Source organism: Pipra filicauda, unplaced genomic scaffold, assembly GCF_003945595.2.
Source record: "Pipra filicauda isolate LSUMZ 115617 unplaced genomic scaffold, ASM394559v2 scaffold796_size105821_pilon, whole genome shotgun sequence".
In the NCBI taxonomy this organism is placed as follows: Eukaryota; Metazoa; Chordata; class Aves; order Passeriformes; family Pipridae; genus Pipra; species Pipra filicauda.
In genome coordinates this window covers 1-13268 of record NW_024104971.1, presented here as the reverse complement: position 1 = coordinate 13268, position 13268 = coordinate 1, and the positions used below count along the sequence as shown (strand labels likewise).

The following is a 13268-nucleotide window of genomic DNA, read 5'->3' as shown; positions in this document are numbered from 1 at the left end:
AACCCAAACACACATTATTAAACATCACCCTCCTGGAAAAGTACAACTGCCTTCGCAAGAAGTGAAACTCCTGGGAATATGGTGGAGGGGAGGAATGGTCTGTATTCCCCCAGATACGCTCACTGCCCTAGACCAAATTAAAAGGCCTGCAGCATGATCCTTAGATCCTAGTATTTACAATTTAGTGTCATTTCTAACCACCCTTTGTGTCAAATTCCTGAAACTCTGTTTAATGTTCTTTTCCAAAGAAAGATTTTAGCAAAAACATCCAGTCTGGAGGAGATGTACCCAGACAACATAACACACACACACTGTTTGATATAACTTGACTTGTGGAAACAAACCCCAAAACTCACAGAGAGTACTGAGGAGGTATGTTTATTCAGGCACCGGGTGCATAGGGAATATCTCTGCCCAGTATGCACACCTACTCCCTTTGTTTGGCCCTTTTACGTCATACAATGTTACATACACATTAATTGTGTTACAGATGCAGTCAGCAAATTCCTGACAACTGGGAGGGGAAGTCATTAACATACACCACACCTCCGACTCCATCTCGGAATGCCCCTTGAGGGTCTTCATTTGGGGGTCTTTTGGATGAAGTAAGAGTCTTCCTCAGCTCCAAACTTTTCACCTTTGCTAAGAATTGCTGAGCTGGCACTGTCCAATTACCTCAAAACTGGTATCATCTCTAGGAACCTTTCTTTAGCAGTCTTCAAGGTCCCTCTTCTTAAGCCTCAAAGCCCCTTATTGAAACCCCAAGGTTTTCTGCTCCTGCTACAGTTCTCATTATAAACTTAACTATATCCTGTCTGTGAATTAACACAAGCAAGCAAGGCCTATTCTAATTTAACAGTATTATATCTAAAATTAACTCTAGGAAGTATCTAAGGCCACAATCTTTTATCACCATTCCAAATTTTGATCACCCCTTATCAAATTTTAGACTAAACTAGTAGAGAACACCCAGGATCCTTGAAAGAGGGCCGAGCAGGACAGAGAGGGATGATGAAGATGAAGGAGGGACCAACTCTTGTTTTCTTGGGACCACCAACCCAATTTGGGGAGGTGTGCCTAGGGGAGGGCCTGAAGGTGGGAGGGGGGATGTACAGTTTTTGGGCCAGGATGTAATAGTTAGATAGGATAATTAGCCAGTATTATAAAATTGTAACAGCTATTCTGCGTGTGTGTGCTGAATGTATTTTATGCACCTTAAGGCCTTAAATAAAGACCTGTTCTCTGCCTTACTTCAACAAACTCTCCAGAGAATTTTCCTTTCATTTTAGGCAACAGTAGCCTCTCACCAAGAGACTGAAATCCCAACTAGCCACTGGAATGACAAGGCAGATGAACTGGCCAGACTAGCCCCACCACACGTAAAAACTCCAGCAGAAAACTGGGACCAATCATTAGAGTGGCTGCACTCAAAGCAAAAGCACACAGGGGCACAAGACCTATACAAAGAAGCAGGAAATAGAGGATGGCAGTAACTCCTGAGATGGCTCACACCTGCATATCTGCATGGGAAGTGTCGAGTCCGACTAGAGCATCATCCCCTACAACAACCTCCCTTGCACACAAGAGACAGGAAGAGACCGGGGGACACACGGCAGCTGGACTATATTGGACCTTTCTGGAAATCAGAAGGAAAGCAATATGTGTTGGTAGGAGTGGAAGTTAGATCAGGACTGGGACAAGCCGAGGCTTTCCCTCCAGCAACTGGGGCAAACACTCTGGAAGCTCTTAAAGCAGGGTTCAGTTTCTTCCCAAAACCTGTGTCAATTCAATCAGACAACAGGTCGTATTTCACAGCTACAGTCCAAGGCTGGCCCAAAGAAGGAGGAGTTCAGTGGGTATTCCACATACCATATTATCTGCAAGCTAATGGCATAGTCAAGGCAAAAATAGCTCATACTGCTGTATCTTAATTTACAATAAAGTTAAGCAATACCTACGGCTGCAGGGCTGCCACAAGCCAGTTAGATCAGGGCAGACAGTACGTGGGGATGACAACTGGGGCTCAGATCATCACGTGTCACATAACGTCAACTTCTGGACAAAATTCTACCATTCTGACCAAGGTGGACAGGCCACCTTTATGTAACCTGGAAAAGGAACATATATTTCTATGTGTTCAATAAACAGCCAAATGCCTCGTCATCTAATTAGTGATGTGCATGAATGGATGAAGGACATTCCCACTGCCCCTACCTACTACCCAGTGAAACCACAGCCAAGGGAACGGGCTTGGCAGAATCGGCAGGGAAAGAAGACCCTGTTGAGCTTTAGTCTGGCGCTGGGAAGAGACACGAGAGGTGTAGAATAAGTGGGAGGCCGGGCACGTGCTCGGCAGTGCAGGGCGACCTGCCCGCCGGCGTCCCGGCCGTCGGTGAAATACCACTCCTCATCATCTCATCATGGCCAGTCTTCGTGAACGAAGATTTGGGAAAGGTCTTTTTACCCTTCGAGCCTGCGCAGTGGATGTTTTAGGTGAGACACAGTGTGCGCTGAACTGAGCCCACCCTTTAATCCTGAGGTTCATCTGCCGGGGCCGAGCGAGCTTGGACGGTGGCAGCGAGGTCCTCAGGACGTAGGTTTGCTTAGAGTGACCTTCTCTTAGATGGATGGCCTTACAGGGCTGAACGAGCTCCATCTGCCCGGGGAAGTCCCCTGACCGGGAATCGAACCCGGGCCGCGGCAGTGAGAGTGCCACATCCTAACCACTAGACCACCAGGGGCCCCCGAAATACCACTACTCTGATGGTTTTGTCACTCACCAGTGAGGGAGGGGTGAGCCCCGAGGGGGGCTCTTGCTTCTGGCGCCAAGTGCCCAGGGCCCGGGGGCCTGGCATCAATAGCAGGGCACGTGGGAGGCCTCTCGTTGTAGGAGCCCAAACCCAGCTGCCAGCAGAAAGGGGCTTAGTGGGCTTGAACAGTAAACCTTCGACAATGGGGACTGAGAGAAATCCCGTGACCTGAGGGACTGGACCTTCCTCACAAGACCTGGTGATGTACAACCATGTGGCTTAGCCTGGCTCCTGCAGCAAAATAAGAGAGGACTTTGAGATGGTTTTATCAGACCATGTTTAAACCCTTTATCCTCTTCCCCCCATGTAATCCTGGTTGAGGGAAAGATTAATCAATTAAGTAACTTCAGTAAAAACTTGTGCAATTCCCTTATTATCATGACCTGTCCTCCTCATTAACATGCCCAACCCCCAAGGCCCTTAAATTACATTTTGCTCTTCAATAAAGTATTCCAGTTTCTCGCCTCCACCTGCAATCACTTAGTTACCGACTCGCCATTCACCGTCACAGAGGGTGGCAGTGGCAGTTGGACCCTCGCCACTCCCAGACCATGGAAGTTTTCCATCTATGGCTGGCATCAGCAGTGATACCAGACATGGTGAGGTGCTGCTGGACTATTTTAATACCAAAGTCAACCAGACCAGAACGCCTGAAGGACATCAGCAACTAGAAACCCATTACCATTGGATCAATCACTTTAAGCCTCTTTTCCAGAACTATGACAGCAAAGCTGGCCAAGGCATGTCCCATTAATCTCAGGCAGAGAGCATTTAGAAGACAGGCAGGATGCTCCAAAAATCCAAACTGTTACAACTGCTAATCTGAAATGCTAAGGACACAGAGAACTGCGAGTGCTATTGGTCGATATCGCAAAGGCCTCTGATACCCTGAGCCATCAACACATCCTAAGGGCTCTCAAACAGAAGGGAGGAGACCCTCCTATTATCACCTTGTTAAAGAACATGGATGAGAACTTCTACACCTGGATAGACACAAAGAATGAACACACAGATCACATCCACATACAAAGTGGTGTGAAACAAGGTGATCCAATGCTGCTGCTTCTATTCAGTTTGCCTGTAGACCCTCTGCTGTGCAAGCTGCAAGAGTGTGGAAAAGGGTACCAACAGGGAGGGAACACTGTAACAGCAACACCCTTCACTGATGACTTGGTCCTATTAAATGGATCCTGGCAAGGCATAAAAAACAACATCAAAATCCTACAGACCTTCTGCAGGACACAGGGAGAAAAGTGCCACGGCTTCTACACCAAGCCAACTAAGGATTCGTACACCATCAGTGACTGTCCAGCACAGACCCTTAACTGCACACCCCTCAATGGGATTGAACCCAGTAGTTCTGAGAAATATCTGGGCCAGCAGATTGACCCCTGGACTGGTAGAGATACACCAGAACTATCTGCAAAATTAACAAATTGGTCACAATGGATCAATAAGGCACCGCTAAAACCATTACAGAAAACTGACATCTGCAAAACTTATCCCATCCCCACATTAACCTACTTGGGCCCCACACTGATGTGAAAGCAGGGTTCCTCCAGTCCCTGGACCTACAGATACCATCCACTGTCAAGGAATGGCTGCATTTGCCACTGAGCACATCTCACATCATCCTAAATTCAAGCACAAGGGGTGGAGGTTTGGGTATCACCAGGTTGACAGGATTGATCCCAAGTGCACAAGCCCAAAGATGGCAGAGACTGGCTCAGTCTTCAGATGAAACAGTCAAAACAATTCTGAAAATAAAAGGAATCAAACAAGCAGATGAAAAGCTATGGATAAAAGCTGGAGGAGACAAAGAAAAGAGTCAACAATATTGGAACCCAAACCTCTAATCCAACTATCCAACAATGGGGATGAGAAAAGAACATCAGAATGGGAGGTACCCACTCCAAAGATCAGCTTTCTGAAACCCTGAAACTGGAGAGCATCAGAATTTACAAAATGGACCAAGCTGGTATCCCAGCACCTGGGCATTACCAACTTTGAAAGGGGTGAGACCAGCAACTTTGGGATCTACAACTACAGAGGCATCACCCACACGAAGCCTAGAACAGCACTGCAATTGAGAGCCAACGTTTACCCCACAAGACAGTTCCTGGCAAGGGGGAGACAAGCAAGGTACATCAAATCCTGCAGACACTGCCAGGCTGAGAAGGAAACATGCTCCCATATCATCAGGAACTGCCCAGCCTTGCAGGAGGCAAGACTTAAAAGGTACAACTGTATCTGTGATACCTTATCAAAGGAAGTTAAACACAAAAACTGGGTGGTGTTTCAGGAACCACATAGAAGAGATAACAACAGTTCCATAAATGGCACCTCATATTTGTGAAGGACAACCAAGCATAGGGGGTGGATGTCACTGTGATACTGACACATCTTTGGAAGAGGCTGCAATGGAAAAACTAGGAAAATACCAACAAATTTAGGATCTGACAAATGCAGCAGACATTGTATTTATGGGCTTTCCCCTTGGAGCACAGGGGAAATGGTACCATAAATATGAGGAACTTTTGAGGGACCTGTGTTTCTCCAAATGGAACAAAGAGAAGACAGCCCAGGGCCTGCCCTCCAGAGCACTCCTTACCTCTGCAGATATTGTACAATGTTTGGGAGCAAAGCACGCACTGCTGTATCCTCTTAGTTCACAACAAAGTCTCACAGCACTTCAAGTGAGTGCTGTGAATGCAAGGCCACCACAATCCAGTTAAATCTGGCCTGGACAGTAGGTGGGGATGACAATGGAATCAGATCATGATGTGTCACATACCACCAATCTGTGACAAAATTCTACCAAGCCTGACCAAGGTGGACAGGCCACCTTCGCTTAATCCAGAAAAAGAGCACGTTGAAATTATATCTGCTATTATATGTGCCTGATAAATAGCCAAATGCCTTGTCATCTAATTAGTGATGAGCATGAAAGCAGGAATGAGATTCCCACTGTCCCTACTGACTATCCAGCAAAACCACAGCCAAGGGAACTGGCTTAGCTGAATCACCGAGGAAAGAAGACCCTGTGGAGCTTGACTCCAGTCTGGTGCTGCCAAGAGACACGAGAGGTGGAGAACAAGGAGGAGGTCGGGCACACACTACTCTGATGGTTTTGTCACTTACCCACTGGGGGGGTGACACAAGCCCCGAGGGGGGCTCTCACTTCTGGCACCAAGCACCTGGGCTCCAGGCAACAATGGGAGTGCCCATGGGAAGCCACTGGTGGCTTTTGCTTCCCTGGGTGGGATCCGCGGGGCTGGGGCTGGGCTGCGATGGGGGAACCCACCGTCACAGGGGGTGGCAGTGGCAGGCGGCCCCTCGCTGATCAGTGCAGGGGTCCGGCTGCTCCCATCTCCCACCACACAGGAGACCTGGTGGCCCTCGAGCCAGGGCCACCCACCCTTGGCACGCCTGGGCTGGGTGGGGCAGACATGGCATCCCACTCCCGTGCCCCGTTTCCCCCTGCCTGGCGGATCCCGCTGCCGCAGGTCCTGCTCCCCGTTCCTGGGTTCCCCTGGTGCACCTGGGCTCCGGGAACGGACTTGGCCTGTCTGGTAGAGGAGTGTCTACCATCCAGATGGGATTCGGGGTTTTTCAATGCCTTTAGTCTTTCATCTGCTCCTCTCCTCTCCACGGCCAAAGGGACAGCACTCTGGCTCGCCTGTGAGCAAAGGCAATCGCAGGCAGTCATCTCATTATGCATTAAATCAATAAATGACCAATCAGAATATTGGTTTCTAACAATCCTTTCAAAACGTTTTCTATTTCACCGGGATCATCTCGGTATCCCTTAACCACCCCCTTCCAATTATCCAGATCTGCTGCACTAAAAGGGACCTTTACTCTCACCAACTCTCCTGCCCGTCCTACTCCCTGCCCAAGGGGGGCCCGGAGCTGGGGGCTTTTGGCTCCTTTTACTCCTCCTGTGCGGTGATGGGGGGGCTGCCGCTGGCTCCTGCTTCACTGCCATCACTGCTGGATTCATCTCCTGATGCCACTGCAGGGCCTTCAGGTCCCGCGGGGGGGAACTGGGGGTGTGCTGCTCTCAATTCTTCCCGATCTATAACCCCTCAGACTTAAGGTCTCTCCCTTTCCTTGTTTTAAGGCACCTTTGCCCGATGCTGCATGATGAGCAGCACCTTTTTATCTTTTGGTTCTCTTTCCCCCTGTCCTTTTCTAATGTTAATAGCAGAGAATCCTGGAGTGAAACGTTTCTCCCGCAATCTCTCTGCCATTCTGGATGGTTTCTCAAACAGAAAAACCTATCTCCACATATTGCCTCATTCCCTTTTCCATTACGCCTTAAAAACAACATTAATTGCAAAAGTATATTATAATTTAAAGTTCCATTCGGCGGCCAACTTTCTCCCCCGTTTCATTTATACAAAGACCACCATTATCTGCAAGATTTAATCGTGTTAGCCTTATTGACACCACTTCCACTCACACCACCCAGATCTCTCCAATGGCTTAAAATACAGCCCAGAGGACTCTTTTTCACAACTTTCTTACTCTGGCTATTTCCCACAGTAATTTACAGGTGCTTTTCTACCTCCTTGCCTTTTACCAACCCTTAAATACAACTGCTTTTTAAGTTACAAACTGCGGGAAATAAATACTGGGAAGCTGATGAAAATTAGTGCCACAGAAAATAAAAACTCCTAATCACACTGCCTGCACCAGACACTGAGGTGTTAACAACTGCGAATTCAAACCGGCACTACAGAACAATAAGAAAACCTTTTCTTACCACACTGCTTCAGCAAACATTAAGATGTTAAGAGGTGCTAATTAAGACTCCTGTCACAAAACAATAAGAAAACTTTTCCCATTCACACTACCTACACCAGACACCGAAATGCCAACAGTTCCTAATTAAAATTGTCGCTACAAGACAATAATAAGACTTCTCTCACAGCACCTACACTGAGTTGCCAACACCTCCTGATTAAAATCGGTGCTGCAAAACAAGGAAACTTCTCACTCACACCACCCCCACCAGACACTCAGATGCCAACGCGTGCCCATTAAAATCGGTGCTGCAAAACAAAAAGAAAACTTTTCTCACTCACTGCACCTAATCCAGACAATACCAACACGTGTCCATTAAAATCGGTGCTACAGGACAAGAAAAAAATCTTCTCGCACTCGCAGCACCAACGCCAGACACTGAGATACCAACACCTGCTGATTAAAATCGCTGCTACAACAACACTGCTCTCACAGTACCTACACCAGGCATTCACACGCCAACATGTGCCCATTAAAATCGGTGCTACAAGACAATAACAAAACCTCTCTCACAATAGCCCCACCAGACACTCAAATGCCAACACGTGCCCATTAAAATCGGTGCTACAAGATAAGAAAAAATCTTCTCTCACTCGCAGCACCTACCCCAGACACCGAGATGCCAACACGTGCCCATTAAAATCACTACTACAAGACAATTAAAAATCTTCTCTCACTCTCAACACCCCTACCAGACACTCAGCTGCCAACACGTGCCCATTAAAATTGCTCCTACAAGACAACTTCTCTCACTCACACCACTCACGCCGGACACTAAGCCAACACCTGCTGATGAAAATCGCTGCTAGAACACAAGAAAACTGCTCTCACAGCATCTACTGCAGAGACGCCAACATGTGCCGATTAAAATCGGTGCTACAAGACAATAACAAAACCTCTCACTCACACCACCCCCACCACACACTCAGATGCCAACACGTGCCCATTAAAATCGGTGCTACAGGACAAAAAGAAAACTTTTCTCACTCACAGCATCTAACCCAGACAATAAAATACCAACACGTGTCGATTAAAATCGGTGCTACAGGACAAGAAAAAATTTCTCACTCGCAGCACTCACACCAGACACTCAGATGCCAACACCCGCTGATTAAAATCGCTGCTACAGGACAAGAACACTGCTCTCACAATACCTACACCAGACATTCAGACGCCAACACGTGCCGATTAAAATCGGTGCTACAAGACAATAACGACTTCTCTCACAGACCCACACTCAGACGCCAACACCTGTTGATTAAAATCGCTGTTTTAAGAACACTACTCTCACAGTAGGTATACCCGACACTCAGACGCCAACACGTGCCGATTAAAATCGGTGCTACGGGATAACAAAAAATCTTCTCTCACTCGCACCACTTATGCCAGACACTCAGATGCCAACACGTGCCCTTTTACCAACCCTTAAACGCAACTCTTTTAGATTAGGAAATACGGGAAATAAATTGTCGGAAGCTGATGAAAATTAGTGCCAGAGATGATAATAAAAACTTCTCCTAATCACACTGCCTACACCAGACACTGACATATTAACAAGTCCTAATTAAAATTAGTGTCACAGAACAATAAGAAAGCCTTTTCTGACCACACTCCTTGTATCAGACACTACGGTATTAACAGGTGCTGATTAAAACTCGTGTCACAAAAATATAAGACAACTTTTGCCATTCACAATACCTACACCAGACACTGAAATGGCAACACGTGCCGATTAAAATCGCTGCTACAAGACAAAACTTTTCTCATAGTACAGCACCTACACCAGACACTGATGCCAATACGTGCTGATTAAAATCAATGCTATAAAACAAGGAAACTTCTCTCACTCACAGCACTCACACCAGACACTCAGATGCCAACACGCGCCGATTAAAATCGCTGCTACAAGATAAGAACAAAACTTCTCTCACTCGCAGCATCTACCCCAGACACTCAGATGCCAACACGTGCCCATTAAAATCCGTGCTACAAGACACTAAGAAAACTTCTCTCACAGCAGCTACAGCAGACCCTGAGAGCTATACTTCACACGCACTGCACTCACCAGACTTCTGAAATAATTTATTAAGACCCACAAGCTTTGCCTTACACACCGTACACGACCTCCGAAACAGAAACAATTTACCGGGACACACACGAACTCCGAAACAGAAACAATTTACCGGGACACACACGACCTCCGAAACAGGAACAATTTACCGGGACACACACGAACTCCGAAACAGAAACAATTTACCGGGACACACACGAACTCCGAAACAGAAACAATTTACCGGGACACACACGAACTCCGAAACAGAAACAATTTACCGGGACACACGAACTCCGAAACAGAAACAATTTACCGGGACACACGAACTCCGAAACAGAAAGCGACTTACAGGTACTTTCCAACGACCGGTCACCCAAAACCAAATTATACGAAACAAATACCTTCAATTGGTCGCAGAGGTCCCCGTCTGCTCCCGCAGCGAGCCCAGCGAAGTGAGGAGTCCCTTCGGCAAAATCCCGAGGGCGCCCCAGGGAGTCCCTGCCTCCAGCGGAGTCTGCAGCCGAGCGCAGGGTGACTCCCGCCTGGCTGGCCGGAACTGAGGCCGGCAAAAGCCGACGGTAGGAAAACCCAACAGCCACAGGTCCTATTAAGCCGCTATTTGTTTATTACGGCACAGGACGAAAACAGGACACCTCCCACTAACACGCGCACACCCTCCCCCCTCACAGCTTCCCTTTCCTACAACTACTCATACATATTCATTGTCATTTTACATATTCATGACCTACCCGAGACTGGGCGGTGTTCGATGTCAATCTCGGCACACGCTTCTGCCGCCTGCGCGCTTCTCTCCCGTGGCCGTCCCGGGCGGTCGTAGGGGATGAAGGCTCAGAGTCTTCCTCTCTCCGAACTGTCCCCTCGCTCTCGGAGCATGCGCAGTCTCTCAGCACCGGCCCCTGGCGGCAGCTCCTCATTGGCTGCCCGGCTGCTCGGTGTCCCATTGGTTGTCTATTGGTTACGCTTGGCTGCACCGCGCGCTCTCCCATTGGCTGCCCCTTCCCGCCATCCCGCAGCTTTCCCATTGGCTGCCCCTGGGCGCCTCCCCATTGGCTGCTCCCCGCCCACACGGCTGCTCTCTGAGCGACCGCCCCGGACCCTGAGAACTGCCCTGATTCAGCTCTGCAGCTTCAATTGTCCCGCAGCAGCAGCAGCGGAACATCTTCTCCACAGCAACTTAACATTTTCCCTCGGCGGGGCGACCCCACGACACCAAAAACACTCCCAGCGACGCAACCCCAGCTGTGCTTCGCACAGAGACCCCGCCCGGCCCCCCGGCAGCGCCCCCGGCCCGTGCCCAGCCTCCCCTCTGCTCCGGGCTCCGCGCCCGGCGCCGAACGCCTTCGCCTCCCCCCGCGCCGCCTCCTCCTCGCCCCGGCGCTGCCGCTGCCGCCGCCCCGGGGCGCGGGGACCGCCTTGGCCGCCCCGCTCCGGCACCGCCGCTGGGAGGGGGGAGCGCGGGGCGGCCCCGACCCGTGCGCGGGGCCTGAAAGGCGGCGGGGGAGGAGAGGGAGAGCGCGGCGGGGGCTGTGTCTGCACCGGGCCGGGCCCGGAGCTTGAACACTGTTTGTTTGGGACGGCCGAGAGCGCTGCGGGAAAGCTGCCCAAGAAAGCCGGAGCAGGAACCTGTTTGGGGGCTTTTGGAACAACCCCTTTCGCGGGAGCGACAGACCCCGAAAGGCTGTGTGCTCCCCTGGGTTTGGGACCCGCCTGACCCCCCTGGGGGGCCCAGGCACCTCTGTGAGGATTTTAGCGCTTGGAGCAAGGGAGTTACCTCCGGGCAGCAGATAAAGAGAACATCGCAGCACCCTGCAGGAGAAAGTTGTTTCTTCCCACGTTAAAGCTTTTCCCTGGCAGCGAGAGTTTCCTTGAGTGGGCATTAAGGTTTTCCATCCTCGGTGTTTCTTGGAAGGTTTTCTACCCTACACTCTGTGTGTGTGTCTGTGTGTCTGTCTGGGAGTCTCTGTGTGTCTGTGTGTCTGTCTGGGAGTCTCTGTGTGTCTGTATCTCTTTGTCTGTGTCTGTGCGTTGCAGCAGTGGGGGGGCCCGGCCTTTGCAGGATGGCAGCTCCATGTCTGCAGAGATTTATTTCATTGAAAAACTGACAAGTAAAAACCAAACCAAACCAAAATGCAGTGCTGGAAAAGGGAAACAAACACCTCCCCACCCCCCTCCCAACATCCCTTCCCCGGCCCCCTCTGCCTCCCACGCCCCAAAATAAAAAAAATACATAAATAAGTAACTACAGCCACTCCCCACCACCAACACAAAAACAAATACCTCCCTTCACACCACTATGGCACCAGTACGGGCCAGTATGAGACCAGTACAGACCAGTAGGGACCTGTATGGACCAGTCTGGGACCAGTATGCACAACCATGGTACCAGTATGGGCCAATATGGACCCATAGGGGCACCAGTACAGCACCAGGGTGGACCAGGACAGGCACCAGTGACACCAGTATGGCAGCAGAATGGGCACCAGGGCTCCCAGTGCTCCCAGGATGGCCCCAGTATGGGCGTCAGGGCTTCCAATATAGGAGTCTCCAGTTCTCCCAGTATGGGGGCACCAGGGCTCCCAGTGCATTCAGTACTTTCAGGATGGGGTCAGCAGTACTCCCAGAGCTCCAGGTATGGGGTCACAAACGCTCCCAGTACAGGCCCAAGGGTTCCCAGTATGGGCTTCAGTCACAGGGGCTCTTGGGGGTCCCCTGGCTTCCCAGCCCCTCCCCTCATGGAACCAAAGGGACCCTGGGACACTGTGGAACCTCATGGAATCACAGGGCCAGTGACTCTGTGGGACCTGATGGAACCAAAGGAACCCTGTGACACTGAGAAACCTCATGAAGTCAAGGGGACGTTGTGACATTGTGGAGCCTCGTGGAACCAAAGGAATTCTGGGACACTACAGAACCTGATGGAACCAAAGGAACCCTGGCACCCTGCGGAACCTCAGGGAACTGAAGGAGCCCTGGGACATTGTGGAGCCTCGTGGAATCGAGGGGCCATTGTGCCACTGACAAGCTCTGTCAGGGTTTAACCCCAGTCAGCAACTGTGGAGACGTTTGCTCACTCCCACACCAGCCAGAGCAGGGGCAGACTTGGAAGGATAAAAGCTGGAAAACTCCTGGGTTGAGGTAAAAGACACTTTAGAGGGAGAGCAAAACTGGGCACACGAGCAAAGAAAAGCAAAGAATTAATTCAGCACTTCCTGTGGGAAGCAGGTGTTCAGCCACCTGCAGGGGAGCAGGGTCCCATCCCACACAATGCTTCCTGGGGAAGACAAATGCCATCACTCCAAACCTTCCTTTTCCTTCTTCTTCCCCTCCCTTTCTATCCTGAGCATGATGTCATGTGGTCTGGAATATCCCTTGGGTCAGTTTGGGTCCCCTGTCCCGGCTGTGTCTCCTCACAGCCTCCCAACTTCCTTGCCAGCCTGGCCCTGCGAAAAGCAGAAAAGGCCTTGGCTCTGTGTGAGCCCTGCTCAGCAACACCAAAACATCTCTGTATTATCAACCCTGTGTTCAGCACAAATCCAAAACACGGCCCTGTACCAGCCACTGGGAAGAAAATCAAC

General features: G+C 50.0%; 1 protein-coding gene and 1 non-coding gene across 2 annotated transcripts in view; both read right to left on the bottom strand.

Annotated features, from left to right (window-relative positions):
* LOC114003426 (golgin subfamily A member 6-like protein 22) overlaps positions 1-10435 on the bottom strand; it is a 39812-nt gene extending 29377 nt beyond the window's left edge. The window contains exons 1-2 of the mRNA XM_039390021.1: positions 10422-10435; positions 10074-10228 (exon numbers count right to left, since the gene is read on the bottom strand). The gene's annotated coding sequence lies outside the window, so the exon portion shown is untranslated. The remainder of the gene's footprint in view (positions 1-10073; positions 10229-10421) is intronic.
* Positions 2670-2741, bottom strand: TRNAE-CUC. Its single transcript has one exon. It is a non-coding gene; the product is annotated as a tRNA-Glu (tRNA).
* Positions 10436-13268: the final 2833 nt, after the last annotated feature.